Source organism: Protopterus annectens, chromosome 1.part0 (assembly GCF_019279795.1).
Source record: "Protopterus annectens isolate FY-2018-M chromosome 1.part0, PAN1.0, whole genome shotgun sequence".
Classification (NCBI taxonomy): domain Eukaryota; kingdom Metazoa; phylum Chordata; order Ceratodontiformes; family Protopteridae; genus Protopterus; species Protopterus annectens.
Window position 1 is genome coordinate 448,594,317 of NC_056725.1, and position 22,776 is coordinate 448,617,092.

Sequence of the window (22,776 nt, forward strand, 5' to 3'; positions counted from 1 at the left end):
CATCAGCTCAGAGATAGAAGTAGGGTCCGAGCTCACCCTAGCCGACGCACCAAGAGGGAGACTTGGAACCGAAGAGGTTCAGTTCCAGGCACCCCTGTCGGGGCTGACAGGGGAGCTTCGGCTCCTAGACACCATGGATGGCACCGAAGGTGTCAGAGCGGAACTCGGCTCCGAGACAACCTCAGGGAGAGCTGGAACCGAAGGTTCCACAACCAGCGGTACTGAGCACTCTGGCTCCGAAAACCCAGCACGGCTCGGAGGAGGAACCACAGAAGGGGAAATGGACTCAAGTGGCTACGGGACCAATTGGGTCGGAGCCAACAGCATTTTGGGTAAGGCAGATGACTTCTGGAGTCTCAGAACTACTATCTCCACATCTTCTTCTGATAGGCATCTGGAAGACAGTGTGGGAGATCTAGACCTCTGCAAGATAGGGGACCTTAAAGTTGGGGAGACCGGTAAGGGATCTCTGGACCGGCTCAGATGTCTGCTATCAGTGGTCGGCTCTGAACTGCCTGAGGCCGACACTGTAATCATAATAGGCAAGCCCTCGATCGGTTCCGAAATCAGTCGAGCCGAGGACGGAGAAGATTTGTCTGGTTTCGACATCTTGGGAGGCGGTTCCTAGACACAGGATGGCATTGGGGAGTGCCTCTTGGAAGATTTAGCCTTTTCATTTTTGGATCCATGCGATTTAGAGGAAGAAGACGAACTGGCCAAGTCTTCCTCAAAGGAAGGCTTAAGGAGACCTTTTAATATTAATTTATTCCTCCTCTCCTGTAACACCCTGGCACTGAAAGAATAGCAAACAAACATGTTTCTTGTAAATGGATGGCTCCGAGGCAATACACACAGTTACTCTGGCCATAGGTAATAGACATCTTTTGAGAGCATTTTACACATTTCTTAAACCCCGAGGGTTTATGATCTTTTGCCTCTTTAACATGGCAGCAAAAAGACACAAGCTAAATACACAGAGAGGACTAGGTCCTCTAACTTAAACGGGCCTAGCCCTGACCACACTAGCAATCACACAACCACGAAGACTAGGTCCTCTAACTCAAACGGGCCTAGCCCTGGGTAGAGAAGAAAGGGAGAAACCTAGGTCCTCTAACTCAAACAGACCTAGAAAAGAGGACAGAAATGGTCTGAAACTACTAACACACACACACAAAGTAGAGGCCTCTATACAAATTCTATGCTGTAGAATCAAAAAGGGTTGAAAGTTAAGAACCCTTATAAACTAAAGGTAAATATCTGACAAGTAACTCGGTGGATTACTCTAAAAGTAACTAGCTAAGCTAATAACACTGCACACTAAAGAACAATATATACAGAATGATAAATTGAGCACAACGCGCGCCTTAACAGCAAGCACTAAATATAAAACTTTATCAACTACCATTGTCTAAGCTAATCTAGCACAGTAAATAACAACTAGGGGCAAAACACCCGTCAAAAAGAGCAAACTGGCACACAGGATACCAGGAGAACAACAAGGCCAAAGGCCAATCAGTTCTCAACAATAATTCATTAAACAGAAGAAAAAAGGTACTTGAGCAGACTAAAACTACTCTAACGATACTAAAACATTAGCAAAGGCTATATAACTTGAAAAGTTAAGTTATAAGAGAGAAAAAATATGTAAAACTTAGCTACGGCCAAGAAGAAGCACATCTGAACTCGTCGACGCTGCAAATGAGATATGGGGATTATACTGGTGCACCATGGGATACCTACCTAGCCACGAGCCAACTAGAAGACTTTGAGCTTACTAATAGGCCGAGTCGGAGCCAAGGTTCGGTTCCGAACCCATGTGTAAGAATGAAGGCGAGATAGGACTACAGAACATCAAATTTTAATGTATGAGCCTGACAATTCAAAATTCTGAAACTCAAACTTGCGGAAGTATACACTTTTTCTCCCATACTTATCAAAAGTTTCTCCATCCTTTTCTGAGTAGGACTGGAATTAACTATTTAGCAGCAGTTGGATCAAGTAAAGCTATAGCTGCTGGGTCACGTTTAGGAACAGAATAAAAAGACTTAAATGCTGAGGAGCTGCTTACATCCTATACGCTTTTTTAGGAGCAGCTGGCTGACTAACAGGAAAATTGTGGCAGAGACTCACACACACATCCTATACAACCGACAGGACTGGAGGAATGGGTGCAAGTTCTGGAAATTCCTTCTATAACAATTCAGTATTTTCTGAGGGATTGACACATCAGTATTCTCTCACTGAAAACACTGGCACATTCTAGAAGTAGTCTCAGAGAAAGCAAAAACCTCACAGGGGAATTCAGAAACAGAGCTCTCCTCTGAGTCTGAATCACAAACCTGAGGAAAATAAAACTTTATCTGTCCCTGCTTCATCATATCCAGAATCTTGAATCTCTTCAGGGAAAGAGGTCTCCATCTTTTTTTAAAGAAAGATTAGTCTTCTGAATTAAATCCTGAGCCAGACCCAGTAAACTATTCTAGTCTAGGAAAATGTGAAGAGCCACTACGTTTACTTTTCTGTTTCTTCGCAACAGGAAAAATGGGGCCAGCTATGTTACTAATGGCTGCAGCCAGGGATGAGCATAGCATTCTGACACGATAGGGAAAGCCTTCCCTGTTCCCTCTCCCAGGTTGGACAACAGTGGTTCTCCCTTGCCCACTGAGGGACTCCAACAGCCTTGGAGGAAGTGGCTAACCCCTGATCCACAGTGGCTGTAGGTGTTGCACCAGAGGGATCCAGGGTATAAGATTAATGGTCTGAGGTACAAAAAATGGTCACAGCAGAATCGTCCATCTTTGGCTGAAACAAATTTCTAATCCATGGTGGTGGCAAAGGTTGTTTGCTTAACCTTTTCTTTTTGTGGCTGGAAGAAGGACCAACCATGAGAAAGGTAGTCTGTTTATTGATCAAGCCAAAAATGGTGCCTCTTTTCCAGGGAAGACGAGCAGCAAATGCCATAAAAACTTATCATCTTTAAAAGTCACTTTTATTCACTGTAAAATAGAGTAAAAAGCACTTTAAAACACTCTGCCAGCCCAAAACATAAAATAAACAATTTCCATTCAGAATAAAATAACAGCGTACATACATTAAAAAAAAAATATTTCATGAGGAGAGACTCCTCTGTTACATGGCTACTAAAACAGGCATTAATAAATGGTTTGTTCTGCTAATTAACATACACTTGCATGCTTCCCATACAGCAAAAAGAAAATTACTGTCTAAATCTAGTCAACCTCTGTCTCCTACTAGTGGGGGAAAATATTCTTTATATCTCCTATTTATCTAACTGCTTTTTCCACCCAGCCCTTTAATTTTTATTTTCCTAAGCATCTTTTATATTTAATTCTCTGCTTTTATTTTTGTTTAACACATCACAAAGTTGCAGATGCTCAAAAGTTTATTCCTTTCCTGCAAATAGTTACACTGTCCCTTTTAATTTTGTTTTGGTCATTTTCATGTTTTACTCAGATGGCAGTCTTCATGGTCCTTAGGGAATATCTCCCCTTCTTACATTCGCTGAATGGTTGTTTCTTTAGCTGAAAATACCAGGAACAGAAATGAGCAAACTGATAAACTTACAAAGCCCCCTCAAGGTCCTATGCTTTACTTCTACTACACTAATAATGCTGAAAAAAGCTACTGTATTTTAAAATAACAACAGAAATTATTAGTTCACCGTCATTCTAAGCAAAAGCTTGAAAACTGTTTTCTCAATGCTTACTGTAAACCTCAAATTTTACCTCCTTGCTTTGTCTTCCAAATCAACCACTATTTGGAACAGTTCCTCTTGAGATGTCTCATTTTTGACAGTCTTCATTTCGGACTTTTGCAGAATGACCAATTTATCAGAATAACTATTTAATGCCTCCTCTATTTATCCATTCTTATATTTGACTTTCTGTACTCCATCACAGTCCCAGTTTCATAATTTGTGTCTGTAATGTATGCTGACAAAATTGGTTTTAGGTGCTGTCATGTTAACTAATGTTGCCAAAATGGGCATGGGTATTTATCAGTGATAAGTGGGTTGAGGATTTGGCCTACTCCAACCTATGCCAGGGACCCATGCTAACAGTGGGAGGAAACTATGTCCCTATATTAGCCAGTGTGTGCCCACCAGACATGGGTCAATAAGCTACTGGCTGGCTGATGTCCAGTTGCCATCTTGGGTTACCAAGGACAGCGCCACTGTGTGAAAGTTGAATGCAAAACCAATCATGAACTGAGGATTGCTAACATTGTACGTACATAGAATGAGGACTGTAGCTTGGACGTGGCTCGTAAGGAGGACGCTGGATGTCCTGTGACTCCAAGAGGAAAGATGGAAGGGTATTATAGCAAAGCCACTTGGCTTGGGATCTACAGTCTACTACTCTAGGAAAGACAAACTAAAAATGGTGTCACAATTGTGGTAAAGGAGAGTCTTCAGAAGGATGTCATCAGAATTAATGACAGACTCACAGTAATCAAATTCTACTGTAAGGATAAAGCAGCAATCCTAATTTCAGCCCATGCCCCACAGCAGGGTTGTGACAGCAAGGAAAAAAGTGCATTCAGGTATCAGATGCAGGATCTACTATATACAAAAGGACAAGATGAAGTGGTGTTGTTAATAGGGGACCTGAATGCTCATATCAGGACAGACAGAACAGGATATGAGGACTACCATCCAAAAAAGCTGTAGAGTGAGATGAACTTTTAATAAATAAAATAGGTAAGTGCTTTCACGCCAAACTGGCACTTCCTCAGACCATACAAATATTCCCTGTTCTAACCACATTTGAATATAGCAGCATTCGATCGCAATCATCATCTAAAACATATGCTATGTCTGCTTCCCCTTTAAATTTCCCCCTTTACCAGAACTGATGCAAACAGAAGACACATTAAGGAAGAAGCATTCTATAAGCCGAGGCAGGAGAGGCTCCAAAAGGACAAAAACTCCCATACAGAGGATTATGGGTGCTGCCACACAAAGCAAGATACTGAACATTTAGTTCATAATATTTCATCTGTTACACACACCTCGGATCAATTACTTGTTTTGAACAAAGGTTTGTCCTATATTCCTGTGACTAAATCTAGTATTACTGATATACTTATTGATCTTAGATTGTTTGCTAGAAATGACACTCTTAAGACATTTCCAAATAGATCTAATATTACTTTATTTAAGAAATCTAGTACTTTTACACCTGTTCTCCATGCTCTTATGGAAGATTTTTTAAGATCATATGAAGATCATGTACATAATGTTTTATCCATGAAACATAAGATGTGTTTCTTTAATTTCAATTTGAATGAATCAGTGGCTGTGAAAGAATTAGGAGAACACATTCTTATTGAGATTAGGCCAGCTGACAAGGGTGGTGCTACAGTTGTAATGGCTAAAGAATTTTATCTATATAAAATGAATGAAGAACTATCTGAAAATATGACTTGCATTGAATTATGTAGATTTTGGGTGAATGTATGAATGAAGAGAGTTAAAACACAGTTTACTATTGAAAATGCGAACGGCACTTGGGCGACAGTCGGATAGTCGAACGTATAAGGTCGTAAACACGGATGTCGAAGACATAATAATCAATCTAGGAACGGTTTTAACATGGGTCGAGGTAGGGAAGATGTTTGTAGTACGGAATAATACTGAACACCTACCTCGACCCATGTTAAAACCGTTCCTAGATTGATTATTTTGTCTTCGACATCCTTGTTTATGACCTTATACATTCGACTATCCGACTGTCGCCCAAGTGCCGTTCGCATTTTCAATAGTAAACCTTAAAACACATTTATTCGATCTATACAAGTGCACTTTTAACATATGAGCTGGATCATTTTTTTTAAGTTAATTTCACTACGATCCCTATTTTGTATGGGCTATCTAAAATTCACAAGAATTTATATGAACCCCCCTATGAGACCAACTGTGTCTAGCCGAGGTTAGTTAACTGAGCCACTCCTCTAGCTATGTTGAAAATATAATATGACCAGTTTTAGATTCTAAAAATACTGTCTTAAGATAAACTAAACATTATGTCTCTAATGTATATGAATGGTATAGGAATTTTAATAATGAAGATATGTGTTTATTTGTCACACCTAATGTGAACTCGTTGTTTACTGTAATTCCCAATGATTATGGAATAGACAGTGGTAGAAAAATCTTACCAACTTATACTGATTATTGAAAGAGTAAGATCAATCTCATATGTGTGCTTCCTGATGTGATTTTGAATAATAAAGTTTTTTTGTTTAATGATAAGTTACATCTACAGAAAACTGGTGTTGCTATGGGCATTGTATGTGCCAACAGTTATGATGCAAATATGATTCTAGCACTATGGGAGTTGACTGATGTTTTGAAAAGCCATCCTTTTATTAATTATCTTAAGTTTTATGCAAGTTTTGTTGACGACAACTTTTTTGTTTGGAAAGAATCATTTGAAGCATTACTAAGACTTGTTGACTTTTTTTCATAGTACTGTATCTTTTTTAAAATTCAATATTAAGTACTCTGAATCGTCAATTGAATTTTTAGATGGTCCTTGTATATAAAGATGGTGAAGGACATATTAATACTACTATTTTTTGTGCCTTTCGGCTTTTCCCGGTTAGGGGTTGCCACAGCGGAACTCCGGTCTGCTAATCATTGGCAGTAGATTTTTACGTGCTGGCTTGCAGGACCTAATGCACAACCTTCAACGAAGGAATGCCCACTCATGCATGTCGCCACACAGAAGACGCTCTAACTGAGAATCAAACGGGCAATGTCTAACTGTGAGGCGACAACACTACCGCAGCACCACCACTGCAGTATAACTTATAAAAAGAATATTGCTCTACACAGAACTATCATGCATCCCCATCATGTTTAAAGAAACGTACTGAAAGGTCAAGTTATTAGAGCTGCTAGAGTTAATAAGGACGATGAAATTCTTTCTAGAACCTTTAGTGACATGCATAATGAATTTTTACAGAGGGGTTATTCAGAAATTAAAACTGACAGTGCTATTAATGATGTTTTATCAAAAAGGAATGCTACTGCTAAACCATTTTTTTCTGACCCAAGAGATGTGAGAGATAAAGTACAGTTTTGTACCTACCATAAATGTAGATGTCTGATAGGTATGCATCTGCAGTCATAACATATGGGTTGTCCTGCCTCAGGCAGCCCTTCGGTCGGCCGGATTCCAAAGTCTGGGTCTGGCCTCGGTTGATGTCGCACTTCACCCGACGTCATAGCTCCTGGGGTATAAAGGCATCAGCCGACACCATTTTCCTCAGTGTTTCTTGCCCCAGATGCCCTCTAAGAAGGCTAAATTTGGATAAAAGTAGAAAATTCCAAACAGTAGAAATCAAAAAGTATATATACATATATACATACAAACAAATACACCATAATAGATTCCCCCAGCTAGCTAAGAAAGGGAGTAAGTACCCTAGGAATACCACAGAGGGGAAGGAGGGTGGGTAATCCTGACTGCAGATGCATACCTATCGGACATCTACATTTATGGTAGGTACAAAACTGTACTATGTCCTTCAAGGATGCATCTGCAGTCATAACATATGGGTAGAATACCATAGCCAAACTGGGGGAGGAGGCACGAAGATAATGATGGTGTAGTTAAGATCCCTTGTAAAACTGCAGTTGCAAAACCTGCTCGGGATCTGGAGTATAAAGGAAGATTGTAATGCTTGGCAAATGTATGCATGGAGCTCCAAGTAGCAGCTTCTAAAATGTCTTTGGTAGCCACTCCTCGTAGGAAAGCTGTAGTGGTGGCTGTGGCTCTTGTGGAGTGAGGCCTGATACTTTCAGGAGTTGTCTTTCCATGAAAAGAGTAGCAGAATCGAATGCAATTTCCTATCCATTTTGAAATTGTTTGTTTGGAAATTGTTTTTCCTTGCACTCCTGTTGCATATGCTACCAGAAGCTGGTCAGTTTTTCTGCTGGTCTTAGTTCTGTCCAGATAGTAGCACAGTTGTCTGTGTACATCCAAGGTGTGCAGTAGTTTTTCCCCCCTGTTCTGTGGGTTAGGGAAGAACGTAGGTAAATGAATAGCTTGGTTCAAGGATACCCTGGATACCACCTTTGTCATGAAAGTAGGATTGGATACCACCTTTGTCATGAAAGTAGGATTGGTTCTCAGAGACACTCTATCCTGGTGAAAGATAAGGAAAGGCTGCACTGCCATTAATACCTGTAACTCGGATACCCTTCTTGCTGAAGTGATTGCTAGAAGGAAGGCAGTTTTCCAAGATAAGAACTGTAAGTCTGCTGATGCTGCTGGTTCAAAAGGGGGAAGTGTTAATTTTTCCAGCACAAAATTGAGATCCCATGCAGGCAGAGGTGGTTTCCTTGGAGGTTTTACATTTTTGATCCCTCTTAGAAATTGTCTGAGGAGAGGGTGAGAGAAGATAGGAGGGTCCATGTTGTACTCTGCTGAAATTGCTGAAGCATGAATCTTAATGGAAGAATAGGACAGGCCATTGTGGAACAGTTCTGCTAAGTATTCTAGGATGTGTGCTAGGTTTGCCAGTGTGACATTTGTTCCCTTTGATGCACTCCAAATGAGGAATCTCTTCCATTTGGCTGAGTATGTTTTCCTAGTGGAGGGTCTGCGAGCCTCCAGGATAATGTCCTTGACCCTCTGAGATAAAACAGGATGGTTTTGTTTTATGCAATTTTCCAGGCAGTTAGCTGCAGCGTTTTCAAGTTTGGATGCAGGGTCTTGTAGTTGTTCTGCGTTAGAAGTAAAGGCCATAGAGGTAGAGGCCATGAGTTCGTCCGAGACATGCTTCTCAGTAGCGGGAACCAATGCTGCCTTGGCCAGTCTGGAGCTATCAGAATTACCTTTGGCTGTTCCTCCCTGATCTTCAGTAGAACTTTGTACATCAATGGGAGAGGTGGACAGGCATAAACTGTCAGGGCCTTCCAGCTGAAAGAAAGGGAGTCCACCCTCCAGGCTTGTGGGTGGTATTCTCTTGAGGAGAATTTCTTCAGTTGGTGGTTGAGTGGGGAGGCGAACAGGTCTATCTCTGGCATTTCCCATTTCTTTGTTATGGTTTTGAAGATGTCTGGATGCAGCATCCATTCGTGAGCATCCGTGGTAGTTCTGCTTAAGCTGTCTGCTAGTGAATTCTCTTTTCCTGGTACGAATCTGGCCTGCAGTTGAATGTTGAGATTCAGGCCTAGGTTCCACAGGTCCATTGCCATCCGGCATAGAGGGTAGGAATGCGTGCCTCCCTGTTTGTTGATGTACCACATGACTGTGGTATTGTCCGTCCTTATCAGCAGGTGTCCTTGCTGGAGGAATGATTTGAATGCCTCGATTGCATGCTTCACTGCCAGCATCTCCTTTAGATTTATGTGTAGATTCAGCTGGTCTTGGGACCATAGGCCTTGGATACACTTGTCTTCCATGTGTGCCCCCCAGCCTAGGTCTGAGGCGTCCGTGATGATGGTCTGCTTTGGTAGTGGTTTGTTGAAAGGCAACCCTCTGTTGGTCTGGCAGGCCTGAGCCCACCACAGGAATTCTTTTTTCAGGCATGGAATGATTGGTATCAAGGTTTCTAGACTGTGTCTGTGTTGAGACCATACATTCCTTAGGTACCATTGTAATTTTCTCATAGGCAGCCTGGCATGTGGGATCAAGATTATGCAGGATGCCATGTAACCCAGGGCCTGCAGGACTTTCCTTGCAGTAAGCTGAGTTTGTCTTGTCAATGCCATGAAGTAGACTGGTAGTTGCTTTTGTTTTTCTTCTGTGAGAAAAGCCATCTGTGTTATTGTGTCCAGTTCTGCACCCAAAAATGTTATCCTTTGGGATGGCACTAGTCTTGACTTCTGTATGTTGACTGTGTATCCCAAGGCTTGCAGCAGTTGTATGACATAGGCCAAATCCTTTATTATTTTTGTCTTGTTGTCCGCTTGTATTAGGCAGTCGTCCAGGTATGGGTAGATTTGAATTCCCTGAAGCCTGCAATGTGCAATTACTGATGCCAGGCATTTCGTGAATACTCTGGGCGCAGTAGATAAGCCAAAGGGCAATGCTAAGAATTGATAATGCTCTGATCCTGCAAGACATCTGAGGTGTCTTCTGCAATCTGGTCGTATAGGGACGTGCAGGTATGCCTCCTTGAGATCTAGAGTCACCAGCCAGGACTCCTTGCCCAACATGGGAAGAAGTTGCTGTAGGGTCAGCATCTTGAATTTTGTTACAATGAGATATGTGTTCAGTGCGGACAAGTCGAGAATAGGCCTCCATTGAGTTTCTTTCCTTGGTACAAGGAATAGTCTGGAGTAAAATCCTTGGCCTTGTTCCATTGATGGTACTTTTTCTATTGCTCTCATCCTTAGTAAGTTGATGATTTGTTTTAGAGCCTCTGACTTCTGGCTTGGTGGAAGGTTTGGCATTCCTCTCTTTTTTGGTAAAGTGTGGAAGTGAAACCTGTAGCCTTTGTCTATTGTTTGCAAAGTCCATTTGTCTCCTGTAATGCAATGCCAGTTTTTTGAAAATAAAGCTAGCTTTCCGCCCAAGGGTGCTTCCAGTTGTTCCCTGGTAGGCGGAATCAGAGCCAAGTCATTGTGTCTGTCCTGTGGAAGTGGTTGTAGTCGCAGCTGTGGCGGTACTCCTCTGGTTGGCAGGTTGCCACTGACGACCCCTGTAGGCACCCCTTGATTGACCTCTGCCTCTTGGGCGTCTATTTCTGCCTCTCTGCTCTCTGGAGGTGTCTGGAAAGGACCAATTCTTTGAAGGCCAATTTCTGCTAAACCTCGGAGGTTGGACCTGCAGAAAATCCTTGACTGTTTGCACAGATTTTGCTTTTTCTTCCACTTTCTTTAGAACCTCCTGTGCAGGGGAGCCAAATAAACTTTGTTTCTCCATAGGGGCATCTAGGAGTTTAGACTTAACATGGTCTGGCAAGGATTGCTCTTTTAGCCAGGTATGCCTTCGAATCACTGCTCCAGTCATAGCTGATCTAAATGAAGCCTCCAGTGCATCATAGCCACATTTTAAGAAATGATTACTGACCTGCTGAGAGTTGTGTACCAAATCCTGAAAGGACTTACGGTCTAAAGGTTCAGGAGAGGAAAGCTTTTTATTCAGCTGATCTAACAAAAATTCCTGGTACTGTATCATGTGAAATTGACAGTTTAAAGCCCTGGCAGAAAGAGTAGCAGATGTATAAACCTTTTTACCCCATCTCTCTAATGCTCTTGATTCTCTTTCAGAGGGTAGGGGGTTTTTGGCAGAGACAGCTGCAACACCCTTAGGGCCCTGAGAAATGGTTTCTGGGTCTGCAGCATGGGCCTTATACAAGTGGAAGTGAGAATCCGGGACCCTGTAATATCTGTGTAAACCTTACTTATTCTAATATCCTATCTCCTTCCCTCTTATCACAGGAACCCCCCCTACCCTGGCACAACTACCTGAGGTCCCCAAGACCCAAATAAAGCTCCTACCGGGACGACAAACCACTGTGAAAAGCCCTGACCAGTAATTTACCTTACAAAAGGGGAAATTGAAGAACTTCCACGTAACCTAACTTAAGCTACAGGGTAAATTTATAGCATATTTTCTTGTTATAAGCTAATAAGTATAACTAGTTCCAGGAACCTGGCAGTTGATGTAACTTACCTGGAAGACTGCTCTCACTAAGACCCTGGGGAATCCTGACGGTGTAAGCCCCGCTCCCCTCCCTGCCCCCTTATCCCACCCGCCCCAGTACCCCTACATTTATAGCCAAAGCAAGCCCCTCCCACTTTCCCCCCCTGCAAATCCAAATCTCCTCTGACTTACCCCATTACTCCTCCCACTCCTAGGCCCACCCCCACCACCAATTCTAACACTATATCTCCCCCTACCTCCATCATGGCCAAACACATCTATTCCATCACCCCCCTCACACTAATAGTACTCGTGACTTTCTATTTCTTAACAAAGTATGAAAACCAATCTCTGTTAGGAATCCCCTTCCATAAGCGCCATACTAACTCCCAATCCAACCACCATGTAGTTTCTATCCCACCTTCACTCTACCAGGGCAAAACTGTAGCCCCCAAAGTAGTCCATCCCACACTTTATCACCCCAAAACTCAAACTAACAAAACCAACATCAAATTACTATTTAAACTACAAAGATTCCTGGTTTACCTGAAAAATCAAATCAACTTAGATGGTGATATCCATCCCAACCCAGGACCCACCAATGTACCAGATTCTAACCCCACTAAACTAACCAGAAAACCTACTGACTCCCTTCTAATATTTCATTAGAACCTAAGAAGCATTAACAATAAAGTTCACAACCTACATGCCATGATAGAAACTCACTCTCCTGACATTATGTGTCTAACTGAAACATGGCTAAAACCTACCACTAAAGATCAAGAGATCCTCCCACCCGGATATAATATCTTCAGGGCCGATCGCATTAAGAAAAAAGGGGGCGGAATAGCTGTTATGTTCAGAAATACCCTGAGTATCCTTAGAAATCCATTACAACCCCCTATTATCTCCAACCTAGAACTTATAGCCCTAAAGATATGCCTAAACACTCAAAAATCCATCAACCTCATAGTTACATATATCCCACCAGGGAAGAACACAGAAAGCCTAGAGCAAACCCTAAGCTGGTTAGCCACCAACTACCCACAAGAAACCATAGTACTTGGGGACGTCAATATAGACTGGTCCCTCTGTTCTACCAACACTACCCCGCAACCCATTAACCTACATGGTTTTTCCCAACATATTTCATCCCCAACTAGGATAGGCAATAATCTACAAAAGATAGCACCATTGACTGGATCCTTACCAACAGAGACTCAAACAACTATACCACAGGTACCCTCCCCAGTGATCTCAGTGACCATCTAATAACTTATATTATTAAACATAAATACCTAACTTCCAACCCCCCCCATATACACTTATCAGAAACAAAAAGAAATTTATCCCACAACTATTTCTTGATGACCTAAAATCCTGCAACTGGACCCTATTAAAAACTCTACCCCTCCAGGAGAGTGTGTCCCACTTCAACGACACTTTCCTTAAGATACTTGATGCACATGCCCCACACAGACAAATTAGATCCAAAGTCCGTATAGCTCCCTGGCTAACTAGTGAAACAAAAAACAAAATTAAACTCCGTGACCAAGCCTGGGATACATGGAGAGCAACAAAACCCCCCCAAAATCGTACTAAATTTCAACAACTAAGAAACACTACCAAAACAGCCATTACCAAAGACAAAAAACAATACTTCTGCCTCCTCCAGGACAAACACCAGAATAACCCAAAAAAATTCTGGGCTGGTTTTAACAACCTCCTGCACCCAGGTAAAACTACTACCCCAACCCCCGAGAGACTTATTGAGAAAAGTCAGGAAGATGTAGCTAATACCTTTAACTCCTTCTTCACCGAGACAATCCAAACCCTAGCCAATCAACTTACCTCCAATCCCCCATCCACCACAAAACCACAAGACACTGTCCCTACCCCTTTCACTTTAAAGCCAGTCTCTTCCGCTTACATACGTACCCTCTTAAAAAAGCTCAAACCAACCACCCTTGCGGCAGACCACCTCCCAGCGGAATTCTTACAAATTGCGTCTGATGTAATTGCTTACCCTATATCAATCCTTATCAATAGAACCATAACTGAAGCCAACATCCCCTCTATCTGGAAGATCTCCTACATCATTCCGCTTCACAAAGGAGGTAACTCCACAGAAATATCTAACTATAGACCCATAGCTATTCTGTCCCCAATAGCGAAAATCATGGAAAGATGCATCCACAAACAACTCCTTCACTACTTAACCTGTAATCATCTCCTGTCCAACTCCCAGCACGGCTTTCGCCCCCACCACAGTACCACCACGGCCCTCCTTTCCTTTGTCGACTCCATTAATAACAATCGTAATAACAAACTAATATCCTCCGCCCTCTTTCTCGACCTATCGAAAGCTTTCGATATGGTCAATCACCAATCCTTCTAAACAACTGCCAACTATTGCCCTACATCTGGACACCCCAGCACTAACCTGGTTCCAGTCTTTTCTTTCCTCACTGGTAGGCAACAAGCTGTCCAGTGGCAAAACCACATTGCTAGATTTATTACTGGATCCCCTATCGCACCCTCAAGGCTCAACCTGGGTCCACTTCTGTTTTCCATCTTCATAAATGACCTACACTCAGTCATCCCTAAATCCACCTGCATAGAACTCCCTCACTATCTAGCATTTTGACCCCATATACTGCTCTGATGTCTCATCCTAAATCTCCCAACTACCACTCAACACTGTTTTCTAGTAGAAAAATGGTTCACCGATCTGAAACTCCTACTTAATCCAACTAAAACCAAACTACTACTATTTTCTCACACCATCAGTTCAAAACCCTTGGAACAGAACTCACAAAACAATACAACCTTCCATGTTAAATCTGACAACAATGGGACTATCATAACCCTTCCAAATGTACCAAATCTATCAACTATGGCAAACATGTTTATTCTTCTTGAAATGCTCAATTTACCATTTGTATAAGATACCTCAGCTATATATAACCTTCTGATTGCTCTGCTGTCTTTTCAACAACTATGTAAAAAATTTCTAATCATCCAACTGCCAAATGTAACTATTTTCTTACTGTTTTTACTTGTATCTTTATATTGTATTAACTACTATGTTGGAGCTTTCCTCCTCGGCCTCTACTGAAAAAGGATATGTATCCAGCTAGACTAGCCCAACCAAATGTAAAATAAATAAATAAAATAAATAAATCTGTCACCATTGTCTCAACCTGAGGAAACTTGGCTGGTTGGAACTCCCATCTTCTCATGCATCATCAACAACTGATAGTACAGGTGGTATGGCTAAAGGCCTATGCTGTGGTAAGTGTAAGAAACTCCTCACTATCTAGCATTTTGACCCCATACCTCAATAGCCTTCGATCATCCAACAGCACCCAGATCCGAACCATCACTGCCAAGAACTCAGGTGGTGATGCCCTCTTTGCCAACTCCATTGGCAAACCGTGGCACTCCTGCCAAACTACCTTAGAAGTACAACCTCACACCATCAGTTCAAAAACAACCTAAAAGAATATCTCAAAAAACAATGGCTATGCCCATGTCGTGAACCTGACTAAACATATATTCTCAACCCCTTCCAAATGTCTAAATCTATCAACAATGGCAAACATGTTTATTCTTCTTGAAATGCTCTATTTACCATTTGCTTATAAGATACCTCAGCTATATATAACCTTCTGATTGCTCTGCTGTCTTTTCAACAACTATGTAAAAAATTTCTCAATCATCGTGTATTTTGGAAAATGTACATTATTTTCTTACTGTTTTTACTTGTATCTTTATATTGTATTAACTACTATGTTGGAGCTTTCCTCCTCGGGCCTCTACTGAAAAAGGATATGTATCCAGCTAGACTAGCCCGGTTAACAAATGTAAAATAAATAAATAAAATAAATAAATCTGTCAGGTTTGGCAGGGGCCGGGGGAAGAGAATCAGGGGCAGAACTGGCATCATTGTATGCATCATCAACAACTGATAGTACAGGTGGTATGGCTAAAGGCCTATGCTGTGGTAAGTGTAAGAAAGTCCTTAGCCTTTTCCTAGAATCAGAAAAATCCTGACCCTGCCATTGGAAGTGTTCCCTCATTGAGTGTAGAGTTTCCCCAAATGAAAATTCTTCTGGGGGGAGGCAGAAGGAATGGAGTCTTCTGCATCCGAATCCTCATAAGGTGAGTATGGTCCTTCCTGATGGTCTGATAAATCTGATCCATCCGAGGAATAGTCAGAGGAGAGAGGTTCAGGGGGTTCAGTCCTGGGCCTTTTTTCAGAAGGGGGTTGTGAGGCCCTGTCTGGGTGAGGTTGGGATCCCCTGATCAGAGAAATAAGGTCCTCAGCAAGGCTGAGAATCTGAGAACTTGAGGAAGGTCTGTGAGAGGGAGCTTTTGTTGGTAAGGCCTTGGAAAGTTTAGCTGCTTTAGCCCTGGAGAAGGCCTTAATAGACATAGAAGCAGGGGGTCTAGCTGCCCCACGTGCAGGAGTAGAGATGTCCAACAGAATGGTGTCGGACAAATCTTGTGTGCCTGCTTCTTCGGTGGGAATTTCTGTAGCCGACTCAGCCGGGGCATCTGAGGCCTCGGTTGTCGGAGGCACGCTTTCGGCCGAAGGAAGAACCGAGGACTTGGTTTCGCCGAAACCGAGACACTCGCGGTAGGCCTAACCGTGGTTTCAGCCGAAACCGTGGGCCGCGAGTGTCGGTCCTTTTCCTTGCGCTTTTTGGCTAAATGTGTAGTCGGAGTCTCCGACGGCATTTTATATGCAAAAGCAGGACCAAAAAACTCTTCAGCAAACTCCGACCGACGTCTAAGTGTCCATCGGTTGAAGGAAGCACAGGCTAAACAAGCTGATACGTCGTGGTCTGGGCCTAAGCAAGGAAGGCAGTAAGAGTGGAAATCCTTATGAGGTATTTGTTTCCCACAAGTTAAACAATTATTTACTTTTTCTGACATCGGCTGAGGCAAGAAAGAGTCCCCAACGGGGTACTTAGCTTTTTTAGAAGTCTTCGTTAGCTGAAATCTCTGGATCTGACCGACCGGCACTTGCGAACAGCTTCTGCTTCGGGCACCGTGCGGCAAGAAAGACTGAGGAAAATGGCGCCGGCTGATGCCTTTATACCCCAGGAGCTATGACGTTGGGTGAAGTGCAACATCAGCCGAGGCCAGACCCAGACTTTGGAATCCGGCCGACCGAAGGGCTGCCTGAGGCAGGACAACCCATATGTTATGACTGCAGATGCATCCTTGAAGGACATCGTGAATGATGTTCTGATAGACGGAATGACACCACTAAAATTACTTTAACTTATTCTAGTAGTATTTATGTGTTGTGTAGTACAATTAAAACAAATTGGTCTATTTTGAGGGTAGATAAAGAATTTAAGAAGATTCTGTATGATAAACCTAAGTTTTCTTTTAAGAACCATAAATCTATTAAACACCAGTTATGTTATAGACACCATGAATACACGAGTAGAACACTCAAACGCAATGGGACATTTCCTTGTAGAAGTAGCAGTGCATGTAAATTTATTTTACCTACTTCCACATTTGTCCATCCTGATACTAGATGTAAATATAATTTTATGTTGTATGCCTATTGTAAGAGCTCTGACTTAACATATTTAGCCATTTGCATTGTATGTTCCGTCATTTTAAGTAGGTAAAACTAATTGTTCCTTTAAAGAAAGTATTCTTGAACATTAAAATGATACAAAGAAGAACAAACCTACCAATGCTTTGGCTAAACATGTGAATGCCCATGGGGAGTAACACAATTTTATTTTTTTTTATAACAGAGTTGATGTATTTTAATCTAAGAGGAAGTGATGGTGCTGATAAGACAATATATAAAATTAAAGTGGATTTTAGAACCACAAGCTTACAAAGGGTTAGGTCTTAATGGAACTGTTTCTTTAAAAACCTACACTTAAGTAACATGATCTTTTCAGATGATGGTTGTGACTGAATGCTGCTATATTTAAATATGGTTAGAACACTGAATATTTGTATGGTCTGAGGAAGTGCCAGTTTGGCATGAAAGCGCTTACATATATTATTTGTTATTAAAAGTTCATCTCACTCTACAGCTTTGTTGGATGTCTTTTGTCTTTTTTACTTTTTTATTTGCAATGCCACTGTTAAACCATCCTGGCAAGTGGCAAGAAATGAATTCACAACTGGGCTTGAATTATATGTCATTAATGAATCAATGTTTTTCTAACATTGAGTCCGATTTACATAGTGAAATAAATGAATTGCAGGCTACTATTTCAGCTTCCATCCTATTCCCTAAATATATTTCTGAGTATCCTAAACTGTTAGATAAATCATCTAAGTTGGATGAAATCTTGGAGAAAGTAAAGAAACGTAACATCAATAGGGACATTAATGATTACAATAAAGACCACATTTTTTCATGGCCAAAAGTAAAATCTTATTCTGGTGTTAATACAGAGAAAGAGGCTGTGAATGTGAAAAAAGCATCCAAATCACTGGATACACTTGATGAAGTTACTGCCCCTTTGACTTCTAATCAGCATGATAATATTCAAGAAATTCCAGCAAACTCCTGCAACAAGTTGAGATGAATACCGAACTAATTAATGAAAGTGAGGCATCTACATCATCTGCTCAACGTTTCCAGCTTATAAGAATTGTCAAATGCTGTGAAATGGGTTTTCGACATGGCCAGTGTGCAGTTTGGTTAAAATTACTGGAGGAAGTGGCTGTGAGGAAACGCAAGTGCTCAAGGGCCCGTTCTGTCCAGAGGAAGAGAGGAAGGATCCGAAGCAACTCCAACTTGAAGAACACATAATGCAAAAAGATACTGTGAATGACAATTGTGTTATTAACTTGTCACAAGTGGATGTATCATTAACTGATGTTTCCCTGTCAAATAAGGGACTTAAATTCATTACCTCTGCACTTGAGAGTTTGAGCAATGCCTTAACAGATCTGAAGTTATTTACACATAATTTAGATCTAAAATTAGTGTTTAAACAAATAGTAAGTATTAAAAATTATATCTGTAGGCGGTCAAGTACATTTGTACCTATTAGCCATCCAATTGTGACCACATTTCAGAAGAGCAAATAAGTGAATTATATAATAAAGGACGATTTAAGAAGTTTTATAATTTGTCAAAGTTAGACTGTGATTCTTTAAAGAAACTCGAATAAACGCAAATATTATTATCAAAGAACCCGACAAAGGTGGTGCTGTTATCATGGACAAAATGAAATGTTTAAGTAATATGTATATTTTTTTGTTTGACAACAATCTCTTTAAAATAGTAGCTAATAATGATGTGAATAAATGTATTAGTGATATTAATATAGCAGTATTTTTATTTGCAGGCAATAAATGATATAAATGTTGAATTATTTAATTATTCTACTGTTCCGTCATCCAAAATTCCGATATGAATTTTAGGCAACCCATAAAATAAATGTCTTACTAACCCCCCCAGTGAGGCCTATTGTCTTGGGCAAGGGGTGGATAACAGAACCCATATCAATGTTTTGTACAAAATACCCTACTGAAATACTTGCGTTTTTGTAAAGGGTTATGTAAAAGATGCTAGTGATTTATTAATACAATTATATGATTGGTTTCATGGAAATGGAAAAAATGATTTTTGAATGGTGGTGCTTGATATACAGTCACTCTTTACTGTAATACCTACTACTTATGGAATTGATTCTATTAGGGAATTGTTACATAATTATGGACAAAATACAGGTAGATATATTAAAACTTTATGTGAGCTATTAGAACTGGTCTTGAATAATATTACTTTGTTTTTGATGGTAAAATATACCGTCAAGTTTCTGGTGTAGCAATAAGTACTCCCACTGCTAACACCTACGCTAATCTGGTACTGGATAAATGGGAAAATGAGTTTATTTATAATGGACCTATACAGTATTCAATGAAAGTGAGTTGTTTTAAACGTTTTGTGGATGATATATTTTTATATGGCATGGTACAGGTGAATAATTAGACTCCTTTCCAGAATATTTGAATTCCGGTACCAAATTTTTGAAATTTACTATGAATAGCTCTACATATATTATCAATTTTCTTGATGTTTCAATATATGATGGTACTAATATGCAAACAACCATTTTTTAAAAAATCAGTACATAGGAATACATTTTTACATAGTAGTAGCATGCATGCCCCATATGTTTTTAAAGGGACAGCCAAGGGACAATTAATGCGGATAAGCAGACTGAATACTGATAGATAAATGCTATCAACAGATGCAAGAGTTGAAATACAAACTTGCTATCAGGGACTACAATGGAGTCACTTTAAATAAAGAAATGGACGATGTTATAAAATTAAGACAGACTGATGCTAGATCTTATTTTGGGGCAGACTGTGCTGATGGACCAACAGAGGGACAAGTTCTGTTAAAAAAAGAGGATAAATTACATTATATAACTACATTTAAAAGAAATTCAGTGGATATAAAGAAAATTTTAACTAATAATTGTGGTATATTGACATCTTTACCTGAATTATGTACCGTCATTGGTAAAGTTCCTATAAAGCTGGTACTATCCCATGCTATAATTGTTGCTGCTGTAACTCCATCAATAAGGACATTACATTTATTCTTCCAATTACCAAAAAGAAGTTTATTTTTAAATGTTTTGCAACATGTAATTCTATAAATATAGTATATCTTGGAACCTGTAATATATGTACAGCCTTTTATGCAGGAAAATCAACAAGGAAGCTAATGGATAGGATGACAGAACATAAATCGGATATTAGAAGAAATGTCAGCACCAATTCTTTAGCTAAATATACCAATGAATATGGAAGCAATCATATTTTTACTTTTAGGGTAATAGACAAAGTTTTTAAGAATATGAGGAGAGGGGACATTAACAATAAACTTGATAAAGGAATATGAATGGATTCTTTGAATGGAAGCTGATTCTATTCCTGGGTTGAAACAGACAGCATCAGTGAAACCTATTTTAAGATATAGGTAAATGTGCCTGCATTAGATGTTCTTTTGCTTTAAAAAATTTAATTGTACTAATGATTTTATTGGCTGTGTTATAATTACTACACAAGAATGGTATAATTTGTTAATTTTATACAATGATGAAGGGTTGTTGAACCGGAAAGCTTTGTTATATTAAACTATTCTTGTGGACTGCATTGCCAAGTTTATTTTTATTTTAGTTAGTTTACAATGCCCAAATGGGGTATTGTATAAAATGTCTGAACCAGATCACGGCAGGCAGTATGCACAGTTCTGCCCTCATTTGTTGCATTAATGACCTTTTCAAAGTAGTCCACCAGGTTGAATAGGCACAATCTGCCTTGGATAAAACCAAACTTGGTTGGCTCCAGTGTCTGAAAGTTTCTTATGTCATTATTAATCATATCAATTATCATTCTTTCCATGGCTTTGAATATGGGATTACTCAGACTTATGGGTCTGTAGTTCCCAGAGTCCACTGATGGATCACCCTTGTGCAGACACATGACCACTGCAATCCTCCACTCACACAACACAAGGTCTGTCTGGAGGCATTGGTTAAATAGTGAAACCAGGGATCCTCTCAACCTCTTAGAGCATAAAATCTGGACAAAGCCTAAAATGATGGGGGGACAGATTTTAAATATTGCTCTTACAAACTTAGAAGGTTGATAGACTAGTAGGTTTTGCATTAGCATGAATTTTCTGAAGGATGTGGAGTTAAACTCAAATGTTATTCATTATTTAAGGACTTCAATCCTCAGTTATTTGCCAGAGAAGTACAGATTAGATTATAGGAGGAACACACCAAAAATATGAGGCAAAAATCTGGACATCTGCGAAAACCTGTACAGTTGAGAGCATTCTTCAGGATATTTAGGAAGCATCCTGGGATACTAGTGGGACCCATCAATCCAGTATTCTTAGCCTCAGAGATGACATTTAGGACCTGCTCCCTAGTGACAGTTGGGGAGTATGTTTGATGGTATTACTTGGGGCAGCTGGGGGTGGGATAAAACTGGAGCTGAGTTTGTTGGGCAGCAGATTTACTACATCTTCCAACACCATGTAAGTGGCTCCATTAACAATCAGTTCTGCACATTGCTGTGTACCAACTTTTGAGATTTAAGACATAGCTTAAATAAAGCCTTGGGGTTGTACTTGGCCTGGGAGGCCATCGTTAAGTCTATCAAGGCCAGTTTTTAAGTAATTTGTCCTTTTAGTTATTTGTTTAGCCTGATGAGAGAGTTTTTATCCTTCTGGACATTACACTTCCCATTTTTAGTTATGATGTTTTCCTTTTATTGTAGGATCTGTTTATGTTTGGATTTGATAAGGGTGTTTTTTTTTTTGAGTTTGTTCTGGGCTTGTTTCTGGTAGGCACATCTATCTTTATGCATTTACTAACATGATTGCACAGGGTTTATGTGTACAATTCTGCACAGCTAGCTGTGTTCCCTGAGTTTAGAGGGACTTAAAATCTTGTAATCAATTAATAACAGGTAGTTTGCCTTAGAATAGTTCCTAACTGTTATTAGGTTTGCTGGAGTCACAACATTGCTTTTTATTTTGAAGAAGACAGCTTTATGGTCTGACCTAACCACAGAGGACACTACACTCGGGGATGCAATGTTCTCCCATATTTGTCAGTACCAGATACATTATGTTTGTCCCCCCCCCCCCCCCCATGGGCAAATGGATTAACTGGTCCACCCTGTTTGTATTTACAAAGTCCAGAAAACTCTGGGCCTGCAAGTTTGGGGTCATGTAAAATACCTAGTTTATAAAGGGGTAGTTAAAATCCCCTGTAAATATGGTATTGCATTGAATAGCAAGTGTCTCAAGTAGACCTGAGTATGAGCTGCGGGTTTTTATGGTCACAGAGGATGAACTACAGCTTGCAAGGATTTGATATGGGACTCTACCTATGATAATTTGGACATGGACAAGCTCAAGTGCTTAATCATGTTAGACCAACCTTCAGGTATGTTTGTTTTTGATGTAGATCCTCCCCATGTGTTGGTTGGGGGTGGGGGGTGGGGGGTGGGGTTCTCATCTTCAAGTACTACTGATTTGAAACTATTTGACTCAAGATACCATTCGGAATGATCAAGACAGTCATGAGTGCAGCAGTTAATAGAGTGGGAGATGGATGGC

The 22,776-nt window shown here is 40.5% G+C and overlaps 1 protein-coding gene and 1 long non-coding RNA gene across 2 annotated transcripts in view; both read right to left on the reverse strand.

The window, feature by feature from the left end:
• CMTR1 (cap methyltransferase 1) overlaps positions 1-22,776 on the reverse strand; it is a 2,799,821-nt gene that overhangs the window by 499,835 nt on the left and 2,277,210 nt on the right. The window lies entirely within an intron of this gene.
• LOC122792806 lies at positions 8,032-8,209 on the reverse strand. The gene is made up of 2 exons (XR_006363428.1): positions 8,133-8,209; positions 8,032-8,102 (listed from the first exon to the last, which is right to left on the reverse strand). It is a non-coding gene; the product is annotated as an uncharacterized LOC122792806 (long non-coding RNA).